At 41.3% G+C, this 25708-nt stretch overlaps 1 protein-coding gene across 1 annotated transcript in view; it reads left to right on the top strand.

Moving 5' to 3' along the window:
• Positions 1-25708, top strand: part of cdk14 (cyclin-dependent kinase 14) — a 197257-nt gene that overhangs the window by 21583 nt on the left and 149966 nt on the right. The gene's annotated exons all lie outside the window — the stretch shown is intronic.

Genomic DNA, 25708 nt, shown 5'->3' on the forward strand with positions numbered 1-25708 from the left:
TAGTCTCTGATGTCGCCGCTAATAAAAACGCAACATCACAGGGTGTTCTCTGACGTTCAGTTTAAGGTTTAATAACTTTAAGAGTGAAATTCACCGACGAATAGCAGCCTCTTTAGTACTTTGGTTGTATTTCAGTACTGACAAGTCATGGTGGTACAGGCTTCATCTTTAGTGAAGTTTGCTAGTTTTTCTGCAACGACCTCCTGGACTCCTCACCTGTCTTCTAGGAGGCGGCCATGTTGCTATTGCCATGTGATCAGTGACTAGTTGATGCTTAAAGCGTCACAGCGCAGCAGTGAATTCTACAAACTGACTAATCAACTATTCTGCCCGACCCCGAGTATCAGTGCGTTCGAATCAATGGTCAAACGCATTCTTGTCGCTAATTTAATGAAACAATTCAACTGCCAAAGCAAAATATTTGTGGTTTGAATCTTTGCCTCAGACGGATATCGAGCCAAGGTGACATTGATTCAGTCACTGCAGACCAGTCCAGGGCCAGATCAGTGTCCTGTACTGTGTGTTTGGAAAATCACTTCAAGATGTCTCCTTCTCGCTTGACCTCTGAGCTCCTCTTTTCTCTTTTTCTCCCCCTTTTCCCCTGAGCTGCTGGAAGATATTGATAGATACCCTTGAATGTGCCCCTCTCCTGTGAATGTCTGTGTGTGTGTGTGTGTGTGTGTGTGTGTGTGTGTGTGGGGGGGTGCACCACATGATGTTGCTGCTGCCAAAAGAACAGCAACCAACTCCGCAATCCTGCCCTCTTCTATAGCTGAGTATAGCAGGGCGGAGGATAATAAAGAGCCAAGATTAGTCATTTGTACTTGTGGAGTCTGTGTGTGTGTGTGTGTGTGTGTGTGTGTGTGTGTGTGTGTTCCAATGCTTGTTTACTCATGATATATATTTTTTCAGTTTTCCATTAAGCGCGGCCTGTAAATTAGTGTTGAGCCGTGTTGTTAGCGCTAAGATTAGAATGAGGTTTAGATTAGGATCAATGGTGAAGCCACATATTAAAGCTAAGTAATGAGTGCAAGATGCTGACTCGACAAAAGCTGGGATTCCACAGAGTTTACATCCTTTTGAAAAGAACAGCGTCCTCTCTTACTTGAGTTATGTCTTCAGCGATTTATTCTACAACTTCTAGCCCTTGTCAGCGCGTAAAGTTATTGGATCGCATGGCAGAGACGGATGTTGAAGTTCTGGAGCTGGACCAGCGCTGTGACAGAGGATTAAAGCGTATATGTCATGGCCTGGAAACCAGAACAACTTGCACCCACCCACAATTCTTATGCTGTGTGGTCATCTTTGCGCTGTGGAGTTGAATTTTATTTTCAACAATATGGCTCTGATTGGTTGGAGGCAGTGTTACTTAATTAACAAAGACAATGACTTAATGAATGAATAGTAACAATATTCATCATTTTTTTATGACTGAAGGCTCTTTTAAGGTACAGCAGAAAGATTACTGAAATGTAATTAAGAGAAAAAACTAAGACTAAATGAAAATTGGCTGTCAACATTAACAGCAGTTGGAGGACTATCTAATTGCGTTCAGAGATATTTTCTTCTCACAGCCCATAATGAAATAATGCCAGTGTTAGCAGACACATATCCTAATAAGACTTGAGTCAGGCTATATGTGTCTTGTGTGTGCGGTAAACTGTTTTCCAAGCATTTAAACTTGATGGCATGTTGGCAAGCTATTGCCTGCAGTCCCAGATCCACATTAATATTCATTTGGAATGTTGTTTATCCTCCTGATGCCTTTCTCATATAGTATTCAGTCTCGCGTAAGCACCATTCTTGGTCTTCACCAACCCCTGAGAAAAATGATTCGGTGCAACTGCTGAACTCCACCATGTTAACCAGATAGCCGCTCTGTTCTTCTGTCTTCAGGTTTGTGCTGAGCAGAACAGATTGATGAGTTAGTTGTAAATCGGCTCATCAGTGCGGCTGCATGCTGCTAGAAACCATAGGCGTGGATACTGCATTGGCTGCTGCAGCTCATTGCAGCAATGTGTCATTGCGGCCAACGTGTTGCTCCCATGGAGCAGCGCAACATACAGTCATGTGTGCACATCTGTCAAGACTAAAACTACATGCATAGCAAGTAAAATGCTACAGTGGAAAGTAAAAACTTTAAGGAATGAATTAATGAGGGAGGAAAACATGAACAGTTTCTCAGATGGGGCGTTCAGGTGACACACAGCCAAAAGGAGAGAGTCAGAGAAGGGGATTTTTTTTTTTCCCACTGCTTTCAACCACGGTGGGTGATTTCAGTGTGGCTGCACATCGACTAGATTTTTCTGATAGACTCTCAAGTCAGTTTGGTTTGTGTACTGCAAACACAACGGAATGCAATCTGAATAGTTTTTGTCATATGTAACATATTTTTTTGTGCAATGGTGACGAGAACTCGTAGTGATGCAGGTATACGTGTATAATGTGTAACTCTGGCTAGATACTCGACCAAATAGTAAAGTTGTGATTCATAAAAAAAGAAACTGAAACCTGAAGCTAACTGTAGAACCGATGATGATTCTGATTGTTACTGGTGCAGACATGTTTCACAAGATTTTGTAGTTTTGTTGGTGTGGATCTAAAAATACCACTCCACACTCCAGTGTTTTTGACATGTGCATTAATGCGTTGGTCCAAGTTTAATGTTTAACATCTCTAAAAGGAAGATGGCACTGAATTAAAAAGAAAATTTTAATTATGAATAACTAAAGTAACTCGTGTGTAAGTATATTCCCTTTGCCTTTAAAAAAAAAACAGATTATGTCTCCTCATGCCCGAAGACAGACGCTCAGTTTAAATCTTAAAACCAACACACGCTTGGAAACGACGGCCACTTGGTATTCATTACTTGGAAACTTCTTACTTTCTGAATTGACAAGAAGTGCCTGAATGCACCACTGAGGCTTGGAGAGCAGTAGGTCTATATGATTGACGTGTTTCCTATTACTGTAAGTCAGAATGATGAAACCCGGCTCCAACCAGGCCTTCCTCCCTGCAACCCTAATTTGAATTTTCTGGATATAACGACTGACAACAATGACAAATCAAAGCTTCAGAACTTCTATCACCGACTATGTTTTTTTTTTTGCAGCCCACAGCTATGGTCAAGATCACAGTGGAGGGTTAACTTTAGGACGTGATGATCCGCCGTCCGATGTCACAAACCCAATTTTAGCGAATAGCTTTTTAGCTTCGGCGAACTCATTAACTTTGTGCATGTGTTTGCCTCCATATGACTCCCGCTGTAGCGGCTAATCCTGACTGACTGCCGCTGCTCAAGTTGTTGCCATCGGCCATGTTTATTTGGGATCCGTCAATCTGATGTGTGACAGCTGCTGGCTAATCTGCGTTAGCCTGCGAGGGCTCCAATCAGAAATTCTCCCAATCTGCTGAAAGCCCGTTAACCCCCCTTCCCACCACCGCCCCTCTCCTTCACATGCGCTCGCTCAGCTCTTGTCGCCTCCGCTGGGGAGAAGTCCAAACTGGAGTCTAATTTAATTTTCTCGGTGTAACTTTCCTTTCCCCTGCAATATGAGGATTAGCGCTATCTGTGTAAATTAGCCAGGCTTATTCTACATTCATTCACGCCGACCTCAGCGCCCTGAAGAGGTAATTGTGGGAGATGTAGTACTGAGTATATTTAGAGGTGCGACTTCTCAGCCATCATGGTCAGCAGCAGGGCCTGCTTTTTTAACACGGGGCCAGGGATAGTATCTCATTATATATTTTGAGTGGTCTAATCGCATCTTTAATTAACCCTCCACTAATCGGCCCTGAAGGAAACCTAATGGATTAAATATTGCTGAGGTATTAAAATGCAAATGGGCCGGGACGAGGAGCCGACCTGGTGGGCCTCTGTTGTGAAGCACGCGGCGATGATGGCGTCCGATATGATGTCGCATCCATCATGTTGAAGGCAGTGGCGCTCGCCCATATGCTCCCAGGTTCAGTGTTGTTGGTGTGTGCTGGCAAGAAGTGGGCCCTGACTGTGAACCAGAAGAGATGATGGAGGGAGGCGATTCTTGGAAATGAGACATAAGATGGATAGTGAACTGCGATATAATGGTTATGTTGCGGATTTAGTGCGTTGGGCGGGCCGCCATGAAGGTTGCTCATTACCCTTGCAGATTATAGGTGAAGTGAGAATGGCTTTCGGAGGGTGCAGTGTTAATTACGGCCATCAAAAGTAATGTGTGATGATTTCTCTGACTGCACAGCTTTAGGAGTTAAAAAGTTTGCTCGGCTATTGTGCTGCAGACAGTTGTCAGGATGAGTCTTTTGCTCAGAGGATCCCATTCTCTCTCCCAGGGTAAGTTACAAAAAGCCGTTGTTATACAGTGCGCACATGTTTTTCATTCCCGGCAGGGGATGGATTAACATAATGGGATCTTTTGCATTAGGAGGAGAATGGTGGTTGGATACAGCATCATTTTTTAATGTTGGGTCAAACAATGTCAAACAAAAACGTGAGAGGTGTTATGTCCTTAAGGAAAAATTACAGCAGCAAAGCTGTTGATGTCGTTGCAATGCGGGAAGAATACGGTAAATGTGTAGCGAGTGGTTCAAGTGATCAAACTGACGCAGTTCTTCTGTGGTTGAGCAGGAAGTATCCAGCTGAGCATGTGTGAATGCTTTCAGGGTAGAACTGATTCCTGGCGAGTCCTGCTGCTAGGTTTGAAAGTAAATGTAGTTCTGAATGCAAGGTAGGATTGTGAGCAACGCCAAAGCAGCAGTGGAGAGTGTTGTGTCCTAGAATTGAATTGACGCAATTTAAGTTGCTGTCCACGTTGGAAATAAGGGAAGAAGAAGTCTGCAGTCTACTGGAAGCAGCTTGGTGTTTCACTATCGTGTCCGAAGTGTCCATGTAACTGAACTCCAAGTGGCTTATTACAGATTTAAGGGTAAGATGATGAACTCTAGTTTCCAGATGGCAAGGCCGGCATTGGTGTTTCAGTGAGAGGTACTTTCGTAAAATGTCTTTTTTAGTTTGCGTTTTTCAGCCACCTCAGTTTAATGATCAATATTTTAAGCTGCAGAATGTTCCTTTTATGATCCCTACCTTATGTCTGACAGTGTCTGTTGCAGGGCTGCTAGTGTACAATAAACCCGTACTCTTGTTTTTTTTCATTACAAACAGCTGCCTGCATTGAGACCAAAACAAAACAATCAAGCTGAGGGCCAACAAAAGCAAATTAATTAGCTCGTACATTACATGTGGTAATTTAAGCCAGTGTTCGTCTTAAAATATATCGATTTTCATAGCTTTACCCAAGTAACTGAATGTTTCCGCAAACGTGTTTGTGTGTTCCGAAACAGAGATGAGAGCATTGACAGGAAATGAAGAGGGAGAGCTGACTGTTACAGGCAGCGGGTTGCCAGCTGGGACCACTGGGAATATTGCAGTTATTTGGTCAATGTCTTAAACCCAGAGGTCACGTTGGACAGAAAGATCTGGAATTCTTTTTAAAAGGTCGCCACAACAAATTCATCCAATTTGTATCCACAGTCTGTGTCCTTCGTCTTTCAGCCGAGATGCTCGGACACATTCCTTCAAATGCTTTCCGTACTCTGACACCCGTCTTTTAACTCCACGTTTGTCCAAATGGTTATGAATAAACTGCTACCGGCATAATATAACACATCTGCAACGCTCATTACAGGTGCTAACAGCATAAATTAGTTGGCGCCTAAGTTGTCAGGCAGACCTTTATTGAGTGGTAGGACTTTTCAGAGGCTTTTCTTCTTGTATTCCCGTTGCTGCATGTCACACACCGCGCCAGAAGAATTGATGCCAGCCTTAAATGTCAAGCTAAATATTTCCTTTAATGAATGGCCTCAGACAAGAAATAAAATCACGGCCTTTCGACTTTCGGAATAAAATAAATACCAGCTCCTATGATTTCAAGCCTATTGGTCTTTCATTGTCCACACTGAGATGCTGCTTTCCCCAAAGCCATTAGAGAAAGGGGTCATGGTTTGGTCACGGTGTGTATCTGTGTACTCACGTCCATGCGTGTTTGTGAAAGGTTGCCTGTGTGTGAACGTGCTTCAACGCTCCACCACCATCTGCAGTCCAGGGAGCCCTTTGGAGAGCATGACATTTTTAGGAGGCAGGAAATTGAAGAGGCATATGGGAACAGTGTGTGCTGGTTGGTGGACTGCAGGGTGCGGCTTCATACGTTACATGTACGTTGCATGTACAGGCCTTTTTGATACATATTTATTGTAGAGCTGAACATTCCTAATTAGACATATTGGGCCCTTAATCTGAGCTAATTGTAATAAGATATTTCATGTTGCAAAGTACACATCTGTCATATTTATGAGCATTTATGTGATGTAAAGGTGTATGTGTGTGTTCTTGTATAGCTATCTTTCTGAGGACCAGTTTTTAGTTTTACACAGTCGTAGTGAGGACATTTGTGCATAGTGAGGACATTTCCATGATTCCTCATTTCTTTACGTGTCTGAGGATTAAGACTTGGTTTTAGGGTTAGACACTGATGGTTAGGGTAAGGGGCTAGGGAATGCATCATGTCAATGAGTGTCTTTAAAAAGATATCCTTACAAACTTAAATATATTTGATTAAATCCATCATTAAAATACATGGGTTTGAGCCTGGCAGTTCCCAAAATAAATTGACGTTAAGGTGCATTTAGAAACTAAGGTGCATTTTGTTGCCCTTTTGGGGACTGACTTTGACCTTACCTTTCATAATATGACCAACATGCGTAAATCACATTAAAATTTGACTCAGGCGGACCAGCATATGACTGGCATTTCTGCTCATTGACCTTATATTTGTTTACCACTGCCAATTGTTACATTTATTTTACAATTTTCTTCCAAAGCTAATGTTATATTCATTGATTTTTTACTTTTATTTTATAGATACATACATATAGAGATAGACTGGCAACCTGTCCAGGGTGGACCCAGCCTACCCCTAACCCCTAACCCCTAAACCTAACCCCTAACCCTAACCCTCACCCTCTAGAGGACAAGCGGTTACAGAAAATGAACGGACATATATACTGTATATAGATGTACTTTATTGATCTCATGAGAGGGACTGATATGTTACAGCAGCAGAATACAACAAAATACATAAAATATATACCAAATCAAACAAGCACGAATGGAGTGCGTATGGAGTAAGAGACGGTATGATGTGCAAGTAATGCAGCATTTTTATTTTATTTTATTTTAAGTTATGCTCAGCAGTACCGTGAAGGAGAAAACATGATGGATGCTCTGAACGTATTATAGAGTCCAGATGTGGCAGCCAGGAAGGTATTTAGCTCGTGATGGATTCATTTGTGTTTCTTCGGGCTGAGGACAGGCCGACCTCAACAGCAGCCCTTTGAGTCAGAAATTATGCTGAAACTCAGCTAGAAAGAAAAACTACATTCCATATGGAACATTGTCAAATTTACATTATTTATATTACCCTTCCGGCACACACACACTGTGTTAATGCAGTGGTTGTTTTGGACTGCGGTCCTGAGTCAAACTACAGGGGTGTTTTTATGTCCAAGCCCATCCTTGGTGACCTATTCCCTTTATTGCCGACATTTCCTTGACATCTTGCTCATCTTGGTGTTGAAACTGACAGCAAATAATATAAAACTTGGGATATTGAGCAGTTCGGTATCTGAATCCCATTCAAACATTATTACAGGGTTGTGAAAGGGGTGAGCGTATAATGCACATAAAGATGGATGTGTGAATGGGGAGCAGTGAAAGCCGCGAGGCTGGTGTAGGTGGAGGGTGCACAGGGCTCGAGGCGCTCGGCTCTCATGTTGATACTGGTGATTAAATGGTGTGCAGCAGCTGGTGCCTATATTAAAGCATCTAATCATCCTTGAATGATGGCGGCAGCACGCTCCGTCTACTCACTCAAACCTCATTTAAATCAAAGCAACAAGCATAAACAGAGATGATATGTGTTGGTGGCCCCCGGACCGCTGCACACCAGAAATGCGGCGAACACGCAACGGAAAAATGTCAAACTCTGAATATTTAAACAGCGCTACATGCAACACATGCTGGCATGGCTGCAGGATGATGGAGTAAATGGACTGCTAATTAAGCAGCGGGTTAAATCTGACATGGCGTGTGTATTGGGTTGCATACAACCTGGATTGTAAAGGTGGAGCCATCATATTACGCTAAAAATATTGTTGGTGAAGTGTTGAACCACAAGGGGTAACAATTAGCAGCCTCTTACTAATGTCACATAGCCAAACAGTTTGACTTATAGCAGGGAGGTCCAAGCTTCTTTTCTCTGAGGGCCACATACAGAAAATTATACAAAGGACTGGGCCACTCCTGGGGAGGTGTATGACTTAAGATGACCTAAGAAAAAAACATCCCATATCACAGCTTTCCATTTTCCACAAAAATGTCCTGTCTTTTGTGAGGGTGCATTTGCTTAACTTTTCATCCCGTTGGGCACCAGGACAAACACTGATATTTCAGCTGTGTCTAAAATGTTCTGCACTGACTCGCTATCTTGTATTTCTTTGGTTCTACCATTGTTCTACCCTCCTCTTTGATTGATCTTGTTTCATGGAGAAGCTGCAGCAGGATCCATGTGTGAGCCGTGTTCCATTATATGCTTAGAATTTGCCATCTGCCACTTAAAAATGTGTGTGGACACCTCTTACTGAAAGTCTGCTCCAAAAAAGTTCTTTAACATGTTGCAAAGTCCCAATCTTTGATCAGAAGATCCAGTGTCCAGTCCCTTTCAAAACAGCCAGCCTCTGGCTTGTGCTTTGTCTGTCCATGTGGACCATTTTGACCAAAAAGGCAAATGAACTCACACTCTTCTAACTTCTATGATTATACTTTTAATTCACCAAATGTTGCATTTTTTTTAGCTGTTTATTCAGCAGTAGGCTTAAAAAAATGTAATATGACTATAAAATGTAAGATTACACATACAAGTTAATGTTCAGTCATTGCAAACGTATGTAAAGTAAACCCAATGGCTGCTTGAAACTCGTTGTTTTCAGATGGAAGCAGTCATTCCTAGGATTAATGGCTGAGCTCAATTTAAACCTCTCTTCCTTTTTATAGAGAAGAAAGACACACACACTAAGTCACAGACTCACAAATAATACCTGTAACCTTGGTAAAAATTGGTATTAGTGTGCTCCATATAAGTGAGCTTTGTTATTCTCAGACAGAGCCAGTTAAGCCGTTTCCACGTTTCCAGACTTTGTGCTCAGCGAGTCTGCTGCTGGCTATAGCTGCATATTTAATGGACCCCACTTTCCATCACCAGCTATAACAAATTGTACAGTTTAAAGTCTCAGTGGACTGCAGGGACTCATTTGGGCGCACAGCCTCCAAACTGAAAATGTTGTACCCTCTGTTCAATATCAATATGAGAAAGTTGTCACTGGATTGGTTTGGAGAAAGATGCTCTAATCTAGTGAAAGTATTAGAGGAACACTACTGCTCAGGCCGAAAGCAGGACATTTATATATTTACATATGTATATTTATATGTCATGCATGCAATGAAATGAACTTCTGCGCATCACACACCAGCACAATGAGCCCACAGAAGAGCGAGGCGGCCATATAACGATCTTTTTTTAGAAAGCCGGAAAGCTAGCAAAAGCTGCTTTGTTGACAGACTCCGTTACTGAATCTGGGTTGGCAACAAAGGATGCCTTTCATCCCCAATGGCTGTGTCGCTATCTGCAGGAGGCTGCAACCATCTCTTATCTAGCTCCAGATAAAGCACTTTGTCATTCAACAGTTTACCACTTCCAGAGCTGGAGGATTCAAGGCTCCTTCCCTCTCAAACGGAGAACTGTTTGAGATGCACATCGGCACAGAGCTGTGTAATATCCCAGTCAATGGCATCTATGCCATTTTTAGGTTTTCCACTTGTCTCATAATCTGCCCTGTACTCCAGATAAATTTTGTCTGAAACTGAAAAACTAAAGTATTCAATATTTAATAGTATTTAATATTCTAAAAAATTAAATTAACCATGCTGGATACTTGAAAGTGTTCAGGTGTAGAACATCCACTGCACCCTCCTTGCTGAATTTAGGTCTGCACATAGGGTGTTACTGATAAGTCAGCATCGCCGCTCTTTCTTTTCTTCAGCTTGATCCAAGACAAATCAGTTTCTCTCTGTGTCTGCAGAGATGTATTTCTGGACTGGAGTCCTGAAAATATTGGAATTCACTGTAATAACCTTCTCTCACATTAAGCTGTGATATGGTTTTAAGGCATGGCAGAAAAAGGCTGACAGCAAATTCCATGTTCTTTTAACTGTTCTTATAAGTAGAAAACATCTTCTTCAAGACATTTAATCATATTCACTAGGGTGTCCTAACTGGTGTCGGGGCGGATTGAGGCTTCAGCCAATCCTGATATCTGCTAGATATTATTGTAATTGTAAATAGTTGTACAAAAATGCATAATGCATTTCCTGCATTTTAATGGGAATAGGTAAATACTTTAGTTTTTGCTAAATTTGTACATAGGCTTTTGAAATTTACACTTTAGATTTACTTTCTAAGTTATAAAAATGGTTTGTTAAACATGTTTGTGGCTTTTACAGTGAAAAATCTTAACTTTTTCCTACTCAGATTTTATGGTTTTAGTGTGGGTTTTAGGTTCAACGTGTTAATACAGTTTGTCAAAATTAAAAAAATAACGCTAAGTGAGGTTGTGCTGAAAGAATGATACCAAACAAGGCAAAGTAACCCCCTTTTTTTTGATGAAATGTAAAGGTAAAATCAAAAGTAGTCAAAGACGGTCAATTATACCCTGGACTCCAGAGGGTCAAAAAAAAGAAGAAGAAGAAGGAGAAGAAGACGAACCAAAACCATTTAACTAAACATGTCCACTGTGTGAGGAACTTTAGTCTGGAAAATGAAGCCAGTCAGACAGAAATTTGTAAATTGTGCAATATGGGTGTTTGGCATGGTGGTAGTAAGAGAGACGGTCATTTAATACTACCAACTTGATTCTGCAACAGCAAACACTGAACAATGCATTTAAAAGAAGAGAAAGTTTTCCTGGAGACAGCCACCCCGTTTCTGTAGAACAGAACATGTTTCCTGGAGCCTCTCCACACTACATTAGGAAAATAGGAAAATACGAGGATGACAGTCTTATACTTAAGACTGGATCACGGCCGATACTGAATATTTAATGATCGTTACTGAGCCGAAAGGCAAGAACAACTTGATCAGGACATCCCTGATATTTATAGTTAGAAACACACACTTCATATACTGTAGTGTTGAACTGGTCAGCGCTCACATTGCCAGGATTTTATTAAGTCTTTGTGAGCAGTTGCAGGGTGGGTCAGGAATGATGTCATCTCTGATCTATTTGCCCGTGCTCCCTCCCAGATGCTGAGAATGAAAAAAATGTTCAGTAAAATACCAGGAACATGAGGCTTTGGTGTGTCAACATTATCTTTGTATTATACTGTATCAAACCGCATGCTGTGCTGTTAATGTCACTGCTATTACTGCTGATACGGGCCCTTTGTGGGAGCTAGTGCAACTTCTCATACGCTGTAAACACTGTCATTAACACGCATTCTGTCAAATTCGATAGTAATTTCGTGAAGGGCGTCTTTAATTCAGTGGATAAAAGGTCTGTGTCTCCTGTGGAGAGAGGGCTAGAATTTTAAAGCCTGGAGAATTATTTTATCCTTATGAACACTGGAAAGGTACATTATTTTAAAGCTGAAGATGCATTGCTTGTTTTTTAAAGGAAAGTTTTCCGTGTTCTGTGTCGGTGTCAATGGTAATTGTGGTCAATTGATGCAGTATCGTCCTCCTTGTTGTGGCCCTCAGCATGAATGTCAGAATAAGCCACTAATGAGCTGTGGAGGAGAATAATAATAATACACTTTTAAAAGTTTACAGAAAAAAAGTTTTCCCATTACATTGCGTCTAGAAAAACTACGTGCTCCGATGCCTAACGCCGCTCTCTGCCTGACTCAACCAAACAAGACTTTTCTCACGATATCAAAGGGAGCACTGGTGATCATCGTGCATTTGTTTGTGTCTTATGCAATGACTGGAAACCATGAGCTGTGAAATTGCACGATATTTAAAACAGACTTACATAATCGCACTGTGGCTCTTGCTTGTTACTTTACGCTGACAGGGAAAGAGACAGGAGTGTTCGGAGTTGTCCTACTTGCAACAGCGGCTGTTGGGGAAAAAAGAACTAGAAAAGCCTTTCGTGTCATTGTACGCATGACACAACGGAATTGCAGGGTAACTATCACAGTGATGCTTTTAAGAACAATAAAATACAAAACACACATAAAAAAAAGAATACTCTGCGACATGCACTCAGCCATTCTCATTCACAGACATAGAAACCATTATAAATGTTAAACATATTGGACAGAAATCTACAATATATACCAAAATACCAAAGTTTTTACAAAACCTGCCCGGTTTATCGACTTCACTGCTGTCCTGCGAAACTTTAGGCATCGCGTCGGCTAATCACTGATCACATGACAGTAGCAACATGGACACCTTGTAGCCAACTAGCAACGCTTCATCAAGAGTGTGGAAATACTTCACTAAAGATGAAGCCCATACTAACGTGACATGTCACTACTGTGATGCATCTGAACACACATCTGCTAATGCTAGCAGAGCATAGGTTCAATTCCTCTGGAACAACTTCACCAAAACGTCCTGTGGTAACGAAGAGAAGGAGGCTGCACATCAACTATTTTGTTTGTGAATGTCATTGTCAGAGTTATTAGACGTTTAGCTACAGTACACGGAGGAGGATTCAGAGACATGTCATCATCCAACATGCTGTGAAGAATGATTAAATGCTACTGATGGTGCTGTCTTGCTGCATGTTTTATACAGGCTGTACATATGTGCTGCTCACAGTATGTAGAACATGAGCTGTTAGTTCTCAGCGTATGAATTCAGGACAAGAATATAGATTTCATTGTTGCAAACTGAACAACATAACTTTCTACTTTCTTTATAAATAACCTGAGTTTTTGTGTACGCATCCAGCGATGTCTTCTTTCTGCTGCTTGGTTCGTGCTGCTGGCGGCGGTGATGCCGGATAATGTAGCTCGCACACCGGAGGAACACTGTGAATATAGTTATACTTAGTAATCTTTATTATGCAGACGTAGCGGAATCTGCTCTGGGTGTGTTCTGTCCTTTGTTTGTGCATTCATAGATCTGAATTCGGTAGCAAAGCAAAGACTTTCACATAGTCAGCCCTCGAAAAAATACTGGAGAGAGAAGATCAAACCCTGTAGACCTTCACACCTCCACACGCATGCTTAAAGCAGCTGTGAGAGTCATCGATGTGGTTGGTTTCAGAACAGGAGGGATAAGAAAAGAGAATACAATGCTCTGTCATATATGTATGTATGTATATATATATATACATATATACATATTTTGAGCTTTAAGACCTTGCCAATGAAGAAAGCACGACTCGGTAGGGAATATTTTGTCCGAATGTTTCTGAAGAGTTTAGTCCCTGACAGATTAGAATAGGAAGCAGTGTGTAACTTCAGTCTTGTACTTTTTAGTGCGGATGCATTCATGTGTTCCAGCCATTCGAAGGCTTCATTGCAGCAACTTGCAGGCGACTCATTGCCATCTACTGGCCGAGCCGAGCCGAGCCTGACTACACTTCTTTGCTGTCAAGTGTGTCCACATGCCTTACAGTTAGTCATTTCTGCAACAGAGGCAGTGTGAAGCGTTCCTCTGAACCCAGCCTGTGGGTTCCTTCCTTCACTTCACGCTTAAAAGCTGAGCGAGACTCTTTTTGAGTCAAGATTTGAAGCCAAGGTCGGTCCAGCTTCAGAAGCCGCGCTTCCCCGGCAGCGCGACCTCCGAGGCTCGGGCGCAGGCTCGCTACAGTGCAAAATGCGAGCGCTAATCTGAGGGCCCGGAGCTCTGCGCTTAGTGATGAATGGGGATTATGGTGCTTCTTTAAATTCTGCCGCAGCCCTGTGTGTTCCCGTGCGCTCGCAGAGTGTCATCCTCCCGGTTTGCATTCAAAGCCGCGGTTTATCCCTCGCAGCGAGCAAGCGGCGGACTGATGAGCTGTTTGACCACCGCTATGAAGAAGAAGAAGAAGAAGTAATTGTCTGAAAGGCTCGCCCCCCTCAGGCCGACCTATGCTTTCAGGAATTAGTCCTAAATTAATTGCACCAGCGGCTCGGCTCGTGAGACAAAATGTTTTCCAATAAGCAGTTTCATTTCTGATTTGCTGCGCGTTTGCAATCCGGGCCTGCTCTTCTATTGATCTGCAGGGGCCCAGAGGTGGCTGGCAGTGTGAAGCGCACTGCAGAATAACAATGACGGAGTGATGAAGGGGCAACGCCGAGGCTCTCTTTCTTCTGGAGAGAAGCCAGAGGCGCCAGCGGGATCCCGAATCCTAATACAGACGGCAGGAGGGAAGGGGGGGACGGCACGCTGAAAGTGCCATCTGAGTTCAAGGGGAATTTAGGCCAGGCAGGGGTGTGAATATCGCTGAACATTTGTCCACATGCAGAAGCACACATGCGCACACAAACACACACACAGGCACTGAAACCCATATAAACAGCTGGAGAGCGAAGAGCAGCAGCTGGGCGCCTCCGTCGTCTCTAGGTCATTCAGTTCTCCGTCATGGCTAGCATTAACTGGATATGGTGCTTCTGCGGCATTATTCGCCTCTGTCCTTGTCAATCGATCGGCACTTTTCTCAGAGAGGTAGGTGCTGGTTCGCTGGGTTTAGGATGTTTTTTATTTATTTATTTCATTTTTTTAACCATAAGGGAGGCTTCAAGGTCAGCAACAGGCGAAAACACACACACTCACACACACAGACACACATTCTTGTACATATTCTCTCCAGATTCAGTTACACACTCGGTAAAGAAGCTGGCTTACGGCGGCGTGTCCGTGCCCACGCAGGGTCTGCAGCCAATTATTTGACGGAGGCAGCGTGAGGTAGGATTCACCTGAACACGGTGGATTCGTTTTAATCGCCACCCGAAGCGGACCCCGCTGCTCTGGTCTCGCTTTTGACTTTTCCAGTTCTGTTACAGTTCTGTTACCCCCCCCTCCCACCACCACCACCCCCCCACCCCCAGCCTGTGATGATATTATCCAACTTTTTCTGTCAGTTTGTGCCTCTGCTGACCTTGTACACTAAGCACAAAGTTGTGTTGTTAAGGTGAAGAACTTCCTATTGTAAGTGTGACAGAAACTGATGTGTTTGGTTCTTTTTTTCTTTTTTTTTGATTTGTCTCAGTTTTTCTCCTTTTGTGGGACAGATGTGCCCCCCTCCCCCCATATGAGCTGGGTTTTGCTCAAGGTTTCTTTCTATTTGTTTTTGCCTTAGTGCTTATTCTGGGGTTTCAGGTTCTGGCTGCTGTGAAGATCATAAATAAACAGAACTGATTACATTAAATTGATAATGTTGTAGCTTCAAAGCAGTAAAATAACTTTATTTTAAATTTTTCACATTATCCGATTTGTTTTCATCCTCCTGTTTCTATTCATTTGATTCAATTATATTACATTTCATTAAATATCGGATTGAATAGAATTGAATTAATAATCTGAATTAAATTAGATGACAGTGGTGTGACAGGATTTGAATCCCAATGCATACGTCTCTTCTGCTTTAAAAGCAGTAAAAATAACTTGACTTTTTTGTGTATTTTAAAATTGTGTCAGGTTTCATCTGCCTGTTCCCTTTCATTGAGTTGAGTGTATTATGATTATTAGACAAATTATTATAAATGACTGAAAACTCAGCTGAATTAAATAATAAACTGAATTAAATGACATTGAATTAAATGACAGGTGACATCAAACACAGTAAAATAACTTTATTTTCTTTATAATATTTCACATTATGTCAGTTTTGATCCATCTTTCTTCATTCATCAGCAAAAATCATTAGTTTAAAAGTGAAGCCAACATCAAAACACCTTCTCCCATGAATTACTCCATCAATACATTGTTTCCTGTGTAATTATGAAGTCATTAACTCATGTCTTCTGACCGCGGTGCCATTGTGGAAATAATACCATCATTAAGTAGATGTTAGGCCTTGAAGAGTTAATATGTGATTCACGATTATTTGTTAGACTTTATGGATGCAGTCGGCAGTATGTCTAGCTGTGCTGCTCGTGTTTGGACCCACAGGTGGAGTTGACAGGATGTAATAATGCCGGGATATCTAGGCCAGAGAAATATATCAGTTATTTGAGGTCAGGATGCGGATCAGGAGTTAGCCTCTAGGATCATGTGACTGAGATCAGATGACTGAACAAATCCTATTACGAGGCTAAAATAGTTCCGGGAGAGGAAGGGAAAAAAAAAAACTCAAGATCCAGCTGTGATTTCACTGTCTGGTCATTCAGATGACGTCTGACTTCTGCAAATCGTCAGTTGATCGTTGAGGTTGCAGGTTTAAAATGCTCCTCGTGTCCAGATCTAGCACCTTTTAGTTTCATCCAAGCAGCTTCTTCGGTTGTGAAGGACTGGCAGGGATACGGGGCTCAAAGAGGGACAACAGAATGGCCGATGGTCTTTGGGTCCTGTGGGCTCAGCCAACGGGCCTCTGTGGATCAGTTTGGGATCTCACAGGTCAACACTGTTCTTCATGTTGTGTTGAGTGTTTTTGTGTGTGTGTGTGTGTCAGACTGCATTCTCCTTAGGATGGAGTGTCATTGTTATGGGATGGGGGTGTCTGGTCTGGTCTAGGTGGGTGGTACATGTAGGGATGGGTATCGCTAAAGGTTTGATCCAATACCATCGCCAAACCGGTACTTTTGAAATGGTGCCGGAGCTTAAAGAATGGAAAAACATATAAACTTTGTCCAAAAATGATGCCTTTTTCATTTTTTAGACATTTTGTGAGGTGCAAGTTGAACAGAATATCCATTTAAATAATAAACATACAACTAAAACTAAGATAAATTAACCAATATTAATAAAATTCACAACAAATTGTGATAACTGTCATAATTAATAAACAGTGGCCTGGGGTCTGGCAGGCTGTCAAAGATGGTACATTTCTTGGATTTTAAAAAAAATGCTACTTGTCCTCAGATGTTTATTAAATTCCAGGTGTTACCTCCCTTGCTGCAGGTCTTGCATCTTTGAGGTGAAGTGCAGCCAAACCTTTGACAAACGTACATGCAGGTACATGTCTATATAACATCACAAATGAATGCCAGGTCCAAAAGTTTCACAGCAGAGCAATGAATTGTCCAAAGATGGTCGATGTTATTCACTTCTCTTGCCAGTGGCCATAATGTTGTGGCTGATTGGTGTATGCTACAGCAAAACTTCCACTTTTAGTTTGCTCGAGTTCAAGTTTCTGCGATCGAAAAAGCATCAAAAATCTAAAGTGGAAATCACCTACAGATGAACCAGTTAGATTGTGGCAGGAAGTGGTGCAAAATAAAATAGACAGGTGAAGTAGCGGCCCATGTTGTCCTCTCTTTTCCGACCTGGTTCACAGTCTTTACTTCTCCAAACATCTTTGCATTCAGTCTTTTGTTCCCCTGGTACGATTCCAAGTCCTCTGTCTCAAAGTTGTCTTTACATAGTGTGAAAAGAAATAAACAATACGAATGTGATCACAATGAGTGCAGGTGGTGTTGGACACACAAGGAGACGCGGCGTGAAAGAAATTAATTTGTCAATGTTGCGACCGCTAGCCAACAAAATGCCACATGCAATCAAGCTAAACGTACGAGTCATTCATGTAAAACAAACAGCAGGTTTTTATCCAGCAGACCTATTTTTTACACAAACATACAGAAGTTCTTGAGCTCTATTAGAGTTCTGCTGGTCGTGTTTTTTGTACAGGTTAAGACTGGCACATCAATTTAGAATGTAAAACTCATCCACCTGTCTGCTTAATAAAAGTTTATTCACATATTTATTTATTTATTTTTTTTAAAAAAAGCAATATTCAGTGGTCATGGTTTATGTTCTGATAGCCCAGTTACCTCGAGCATGCGTAAGTAAATGTTCCAGATGCGTGCTTTTCCACAGGTTTCTTGAGGCCTTGCTCAGCTCCCGTCTCTGGATCATTTTCTCAGACAGCTGGTATGTGTGTTTTTGAGCTAATCGTCAGTGACAGCTCCAATTCCGGTTTAGATTAAAGCTGCAGTCAAGATGCCAGACGACGCCCAGGGCCTTGTTTTTACTCATCTGGAATTTATGATGCAGAAACAACCACACATTTATAAACACAACCCAGTTTTAAATATAGGTTGTTTAAGAAATATAATTGGCTTCATGACATAACTGCTAATGACTAAAAAGTCATTTTTTGACTTCCTCTTAAAATATTAATAAACCTGCTTAAAATTGTATTTGTTCTTGTTTTCTGAAAACATTCAACTATGGTATTAGGCCTTTGATATGATATGATAGTTAGATATTTGTATATAAAAAATATAAATACATACTGTGTCATATAACTGACAGCAGTGCAATCATTCAGTTCATTTTTTGACTTTGAAACAAATAAAACACGTAGCTCAGCTTTATCTGAATAGTTGGTAACACTTTGTAATAAATGCAGACTTCAGGTATTACAACATTGATAAATTACTTTTATACATTTATAATTAAATATTATAGTATTTACAATCTGGCTATTAGGGGGTTCGTGCCATCTTTTTGAAAGTGTGAGTGCAATTAATAAACTATTTATATGTACATTTATATTTATCATTTACACATGTTTCTAATAGTTACCAAGAGTGATAATAAATGCTTTGTAATAATCTGAAGCCATGTTGTAATTACTACATTTCAACACATTTCATTCATTTACTACAGGACATAGACCCCATAACCTAAGCAAGCCGGTTATACTTTTGTATTTTTAGTTTTTGTTTGTACTTCCTGCTTCACTTTCAACAATAGAGTCTGAAACTTTCCCAGAAATTTCGCATAAATTCCGCCAAAGACGAGTCATGTAAATGTTTGTATCTCTGAACCTCCTCAGTTAACCTTTCCTCGACGTGTTCCATCTTTATTGATCCAAAAATAATCTATTTGGAAATTGTGGAGATGGATAAATGCAATGCAAAAAAAAATAAAAATCTATAGTTATTATAAGGCATGAATATACAGAGACGCCATTGTAGTGTGGTCATCTAAGCATGCTGTAAGGTGATTGATCACTCATTCACACTAATCCATCTTCTTGTGTTGAACACAATAGCTGTAACGGTTTCAGATTACAAACTGACATGTCACTGTGTTGAAGCCCCTCAGGGTGGCCGGGGTAAGTGGAGACAGAAGAATGTGAGCGTGAGTATCCAAGTCAGAAAAAAACAGTGTCTGCTCTGCATCACAGCTGAGAGTAAAGCAACAAATACACTGAAATTAGCCTTTGATGGATAAATCAATATGGCTCCAGCGGCGCCCTAGACGGTCGGTATGTGGTCTGTACGCCGTTGGCTGACTTTCTCTACAGAGGATATCACACTTTTCTAGGAATTCATTGGCAGCACTGCTGCTGAAACAACCTAATTTATAGATTAACTGTTTTAAATGTTCAGGAGGTCGCCACATTGGAACATCGACCAGTCAGGCATAACATTATGACCACCTTCCCAATGTTGTTGTGCCTCCAATACAGTTGTGACTCATCAGAGAAAGGACATGGGCCTTCTGAGGGTGTCCTGTGGTGTCTGGTAACAGGATGTTGTTAGTTGGGTCCTATGGGTTGAGGGGAGGGGCCTCTGTGGATCATCCCACAGATACTTGATCAGTTTTGGATCTAGTGAATTTGGAGGCCAGGTCAACACCTTGGGCTGCTCTTCATGTTTTTTCTTTATGTTGTTCCTAAAATGTTGTTGTAGGAGGTGTCAGGAGCTGTGTTAGGTGTGTCAGGAGAAAGAGTTTCCATGTCGGGCAATGAGTTTAGTAACTTGGACCTGGCTGTTGTGGCATTTCCTTGTGTTATAGGGCTTCAAACTGGCTGCTGCTAGCTTAACTATACGTATAGTAAACTCTTAAATCACAAAAAGAGTTTGGTTTTGTATGTTAATTTCTGTGAAGAAGTATTCATTACCACATTATCTGACATGTTCTGCTGCCATGTGTTTCTTTGGTTTTACCATTTTTGGTCCCTTGTGGCAAAATTCGTCTTTGGTTAATCTTGTTTTGTGGAGAAGCTGCAGAGCCCAAGATGCTAGCACCACCTAGCGTCGGACCTATCTCTAGTCTGTCCATTGTGTCCTTGGCCAAGACACTTAACCCACTTTGCCCCCAGGTGTTTGCTCCCTGGTGCATTAATACAAGTGAGTTATGTTGGTGGTGGATGGAGGGGCCGTAGGCGTGTATTGGCAGCCACATTTCCACCACTCTGTGGAACTACTGAGGTAGTTTACCACCACCATGGTGAGCAAATGAATAATGCATCCAATTGTAAGCGCTTTGAGCATCTAAAATGGAAAAGTGCAATATAAAACCAGTGCATTATTATTGTTATTTACCTACTGTTAAAACTGAATTGTACAATGCAGTCTATTGTAAGTTCCATGTGTGGGTCATACTATATGATATATTTTATTCTTATTTACTTCATTTATTCTTATAGAACCACAAAAATTCCTTGATTCAGATTCAGTAAACACAGTATCTGATATGTGGAACACATGCGCACATAGGCTTGAGTTCAGATTTGCCGCTTTCCCAGGAGCTGAAATACGTATTTATGCTCTGCCCCCACATGTACCGTAAGCTGTCCCATTCTTATTCTCCATTTATCACACACCCATGCAGGCTGTTCATTCTCACTCTGCCCCGACTCACCTCTCACCCCCTGAAGAACCCAACCTCCCAGCTACACCAATGTCATGCATACGATATGTCGATATATGAGTTTTGCCTGTTGCCGGTCCACAGTTGGGATCCGCATTGTGTGCAATACTGAATAATGAATGACGTATAGGCTCCCCCACTGTTCTGCAACACATTTAACCTGCCTGTATGTTTGTGTGTTAGTGTGTCTTTGCCATGTAAAAATCCTGTTAAAATGCAAATAATCTTCTCTGCAGGTTTTTTAGGCATTCAACTGATTGCCGTCTGCCACGGCTCAGAAATCCACTCAGTTCGAAACCATCTTATTGTGGATTTCACACCTTCCTGCCTCAATACAACACAATAGACGTGGTGCGGTTCCTGTAGCAACAAGCCTGTCAGTCAAGGTCATCCATGACGGAGAGAAAAGAGGGAGCGCGGTAAAACGTGTGGGGGTGGAGGGCTGGTTAGGGAAGTGCGAGTATGAGCGAGAATGCGAACAAAGGAAAAGTCTGTGCTGTCGGATGATTTGTATTTTGAGGCTTGAGGGAGCGTGACAGGATTCGGGAGGAGGCTTCTCCTCTTGTGTGGACCGAGAGGGATGATAGACTGATGGAATGGGTTATTGGAGGTTCAATCTAAATGCACTTTGGGATGCGTATCGCTCCTTCACCACTGTTCTCTGATGTTTGGTGATCATTGATGCAGCTCTGTCACTTTCTTATACATTCTTCTTCTACTAGTGGGTAGAGAACTGACATTGTCAAAAAAAAGATTGTCTTTTAGATTATGGATATGTTTGGATTTAAATTATTACTACCATTATTATATTAAGTCCTAAATTATCAGAATGAAAAAGCAATTGCCACATACTGTACACATGGTAAAAACTGGATATCAGAATTATCTGTACTTTAATTAGGAGTGTCCCGATTGTTTTTGAGGTTGATCCAGGCATTTTTCAAAATCATCAGATCGCTATTGACTATTTTAGGTCTGCCATAAATCAAAAATCATGTCACAGTAGGGTTGAACAAGAAGAAAATGAGATGCCTGCTATGTGGAAATATCAATTATGCATAGGAATGGGCATCGATGTCACTAGCCTTCATGCTTATCGATTCCCCCATCTATACTTTTTGTGCTCAATCTTTACCTCCTGGTCCAGATGGTGGCGATAATGCACCTAAAAGTTGTTTGCCAACCGCCATAAAACGAAAGAAGAAGAATCTTTACGCTGAAGCACGTCATTCATACAGTACGACGTGACGACAAGGCGCGATGGTTTATATCCTCTTTGTTTTCTTAAACAAGCCTTTATCTCTTGTTTAGAAACTCAATAAAATTGCTGCTGTTTCCACAAACACCTACTTTTGTTTTTAGACCAAAAATTCATCAAGGAGAAATATATTCCAGGGAGGGTTTAGAGGGAGTTTATGGATGAAGGTACGAGCTCCCCCCTCCACATTACCTTTGATGGAAATATTTATTAGACTGAATATAGTCACACAGTGCACCTGTGATCTAAGATAATAAAAGCCTCCAGAGGAGGATATTATTTTAATTTAGGGCTCAGATCTGCCGATACTGAGTATTAAAAGATTGGTATCGGAATGGGGGGACATCCCTAACTTTAATATTTCATATTGTACATCTACACTAAGTTTAGTTCTAGGCCCTGTTCTGTTTTTGACAGACATGTTGCTCCCTTGTTATTCCATTCCCTTTTTGTCTTTGCTGTTTTTTTTTGATCGTCGTTAAGCTCCTGTCAGTGAAACTCAGTTCCTTCATGAGATTTTTCGGATTCAAACAGAAGCTGGGAATTATTCGCTCTGAATGGCCAGAAGCCTTTAATGTGAAACATCCGTACAAAATGTTCAGTTTAATATCTGGCACCGTAACGGAATTAAAAGTAGACGTACCTGGAGAACAGGGCTGGAGCTGCAGACTGGCGATAATGACTTTCTGTTATTGAATTTGTAAATCTAGTACAATACTTTTACAGCACAAAGCAATAAACTCAACTGTTCGTTTCTCTGAGGGCAACTCTGAAAGCTGACCTATGTTGAAAAACTGCGGGTACATGTACTGTAAGGTCGCAATCGGCAGTCATCATCAGTAATATAAATAGGTTATACCTCGGCGTAAATGCAGTTTCAGCAGCAGCCTGTTATATATTACATATTGATGCCACTGTGACATGGTCTCGGTAATTTCATTTTCATTCATTTTAATAGAGAACGAGGCCATTTGTTATTTGGACTTACATCCATATTTATAGGTTGCTGATATGAACCTGTGTGGCAGTGCGGTATAAGTCACCAAAACAGCATATTAAAAATAGAAGCAGAGCAGGTATTACAGCAGCAAGAGCAGCAGAGTCTGTAAAAAAAAAAAAAAAAAAAAGAAAATATTCATTAAAATGTATCAGAGCTGCAGTAATGGAATATGAATGAAAAACACTGCACAGTCAGGAATTCTATGAAAGGACTATAGTGCCGTTCATAATAATGGCACTTTTACTGTAAGTAGCATCAGTTTTTCATTGATTTTTGATTCGACCTGAGGTGTTAACTTGTCTTTAATTATGAATTGCATCCATCGTCGTGAAAACGATCAGCAATCAGCCTGTAAACTCACTTAAATGAGGGCGCTGCCTTTTTGTGCATCTGATGAACTCAACCTGCTCTAGAGCCCAAAGCATGGGTTACCATAATGACGGTGTGTGGGCATCGTGAGGGCCCCTCCCAGTGCCACTACACATACACTGATCAGCCACAACATTATGACCACTGACAGTGAGTGAAAACCATTGAGCATCCATTGACAATGGTTGTTCTGCTGGGAAACTTTTGCACCTGGGATTCATTCGTGTGGATGTTACTTAGACATGTAGCACCCACCTAGACCAGACCAGGCACCCCCCATCCCATAGCAATGACACTCATTGATGGCAACAGTTTACGCAAAAAAACACACTTAACCCCTAACCTTAACAGCACAAGGGGTGTAGCTGGCCTTCAAATTCACCAGATCCCAAACTGATCAAGTTTCTGTGGGACTCTCCCCTCAACCCATAGGACCCAAAGGCCCCCTAATAACAACAGTGTGTTGCCAGGCACCACAGGACACCCTCAGAAGGCCCATGTCCATTCTCTGATGAGTCACAACCATTTTGGAGGCACCTACACAATATTAGTACGGCGGTCATACCTAATTTGTTAATGCATTAAGTTGCGGAAAAAAGGCTTGGACATGATGACGCAATGGATGTTTAACTTCTGCAGAATAAGACTTACTTAGCCTTTTTTTTGTTGTTGCTTTAGGAAGCGCTTTAGTCAGCGAATCCCACTCTGCTGCCACCATGCCCTGACGGCAGTAATGCATTGCACTGCGATCAAATTTCAATATAGTGTCGATATCACGTTGACATCCAGTATCCAAATCTCCAAGTACAGCACATACTGCGTACACCACTATGGCTGATTTTGTGTAGTGGCTGATTATGGCTAATTTTTCCAGTACTTTTCACTAAAGCTTAATTCATTTAAATATTTTAACAAAAGTATTTAATACGAGTGCGTGAGTGTGATTCGGTCATTAAATAATGTTTCAGCGTGTGATTAATTACTGATGCGAACATGCTGATGAATTAGTGGTGTTGTCTTCCTGTCAACCATGCATCTTTGTCCTCCAGGGTCAAAACTGATGAGGTCTTTTTGAATATTTACAAAGCGTAAGATAAAATGTCTCACCTAGTTCTGTATTAGACATTTCTAGCGGAGCTAATTACAATATATTAGACAATTCTTTTCAGAATCCATGGGCAGTAGACAGCATTTAAATCAAATTATGTGATATGGAAGCATCCGAGGCGGGCCAAATTTGACCCGGAGGACAATAGGATGATTACATCTTTCCTCATTTGCTGATGTCTTCATTTACCTTCATTAGCTGAGATTACAGTGCGTATGGAAGCTTCCAGGGTTGGAGTTACATCTGAGTTTACTTGCGATCAGATTGCCCAGGAAGAATCTTGATGCAAAGTCTGAACAGGTTCTTTAAGTCTCAGTTACTCGTAGCACATCCCCTGACGCCTTGTCATGGGGTTGAGGACCTTGGACACTACTGACTGGTAGCACCAACTTCCAAAATTAAGCTTTGATAGGGCACTTATTAAAATACTTGGAAATTCATACTGTCAAGTCTAGAGTGTTTTTATAGGACATAAGAAGACTTTTTACTTGACTTTTTTCAAAAATGTTCCATTTTCATATAGAAAATCAAGATCAGTGAAGTTACCAATACATATATGGTTCTTTGCCATTACATTTTAACACTGTATACTTGTCAACATACACGTTAGACAACATAAGCCACTCCTTTGGGATACCTAATAAAGCAGTTTTGCTCAGCGTTCACCTGAGAACGTTGTCTTGATCTTTAATGACTGGCTGGAGGAGGAGGAGGCGGCGTTTGGCTATTAAAGAGGTGAAATTAATGACTTCTCGTTGAACTGAATTGGAAGAGGAGTTCCAAAAAATGGCATTAAATTCTGTCATATGTTCTTTGTCAGTTCCCATTATGGTGGATATTATATTGAAATCACTGGACCAATAATTGTGTAGGCGAGAGCAAAAGAAAAACATATGACTCAGATGACTCTGTGTTATTTGTGCTGTATTATTTTGATTATATTGGGCTGTCGGACCTTTCATTCATCTTTGGACAGATGTGGCCTACTCAATACTTAATACTTATGTACCACTCTTATTGCTCTTTCCTGCCATACTTTGGAGAAATAAAATCGCTCTTTTACAGTTAGTAACTGTAGCATTATTTCAGAGTGAGGTTCTTGATTA

The sequence above is a fragment of the Mugil cephalus genome, chromosome 11 (genome assembly GCF_022458985.1).
Source record: "Mugil cephalus isolate CIBA_MC_2020 chromosome 11, CIBA_Mcephalus_1.1, whole genome shotgun sequence".
NCBI classification, from domain to species: domain Eukaryota; kingdom Metazoa; phylum Chordata; class Actinopteri; order Mugiliformes; family Mugilidae; genus Mugil; species Mugil cephalus.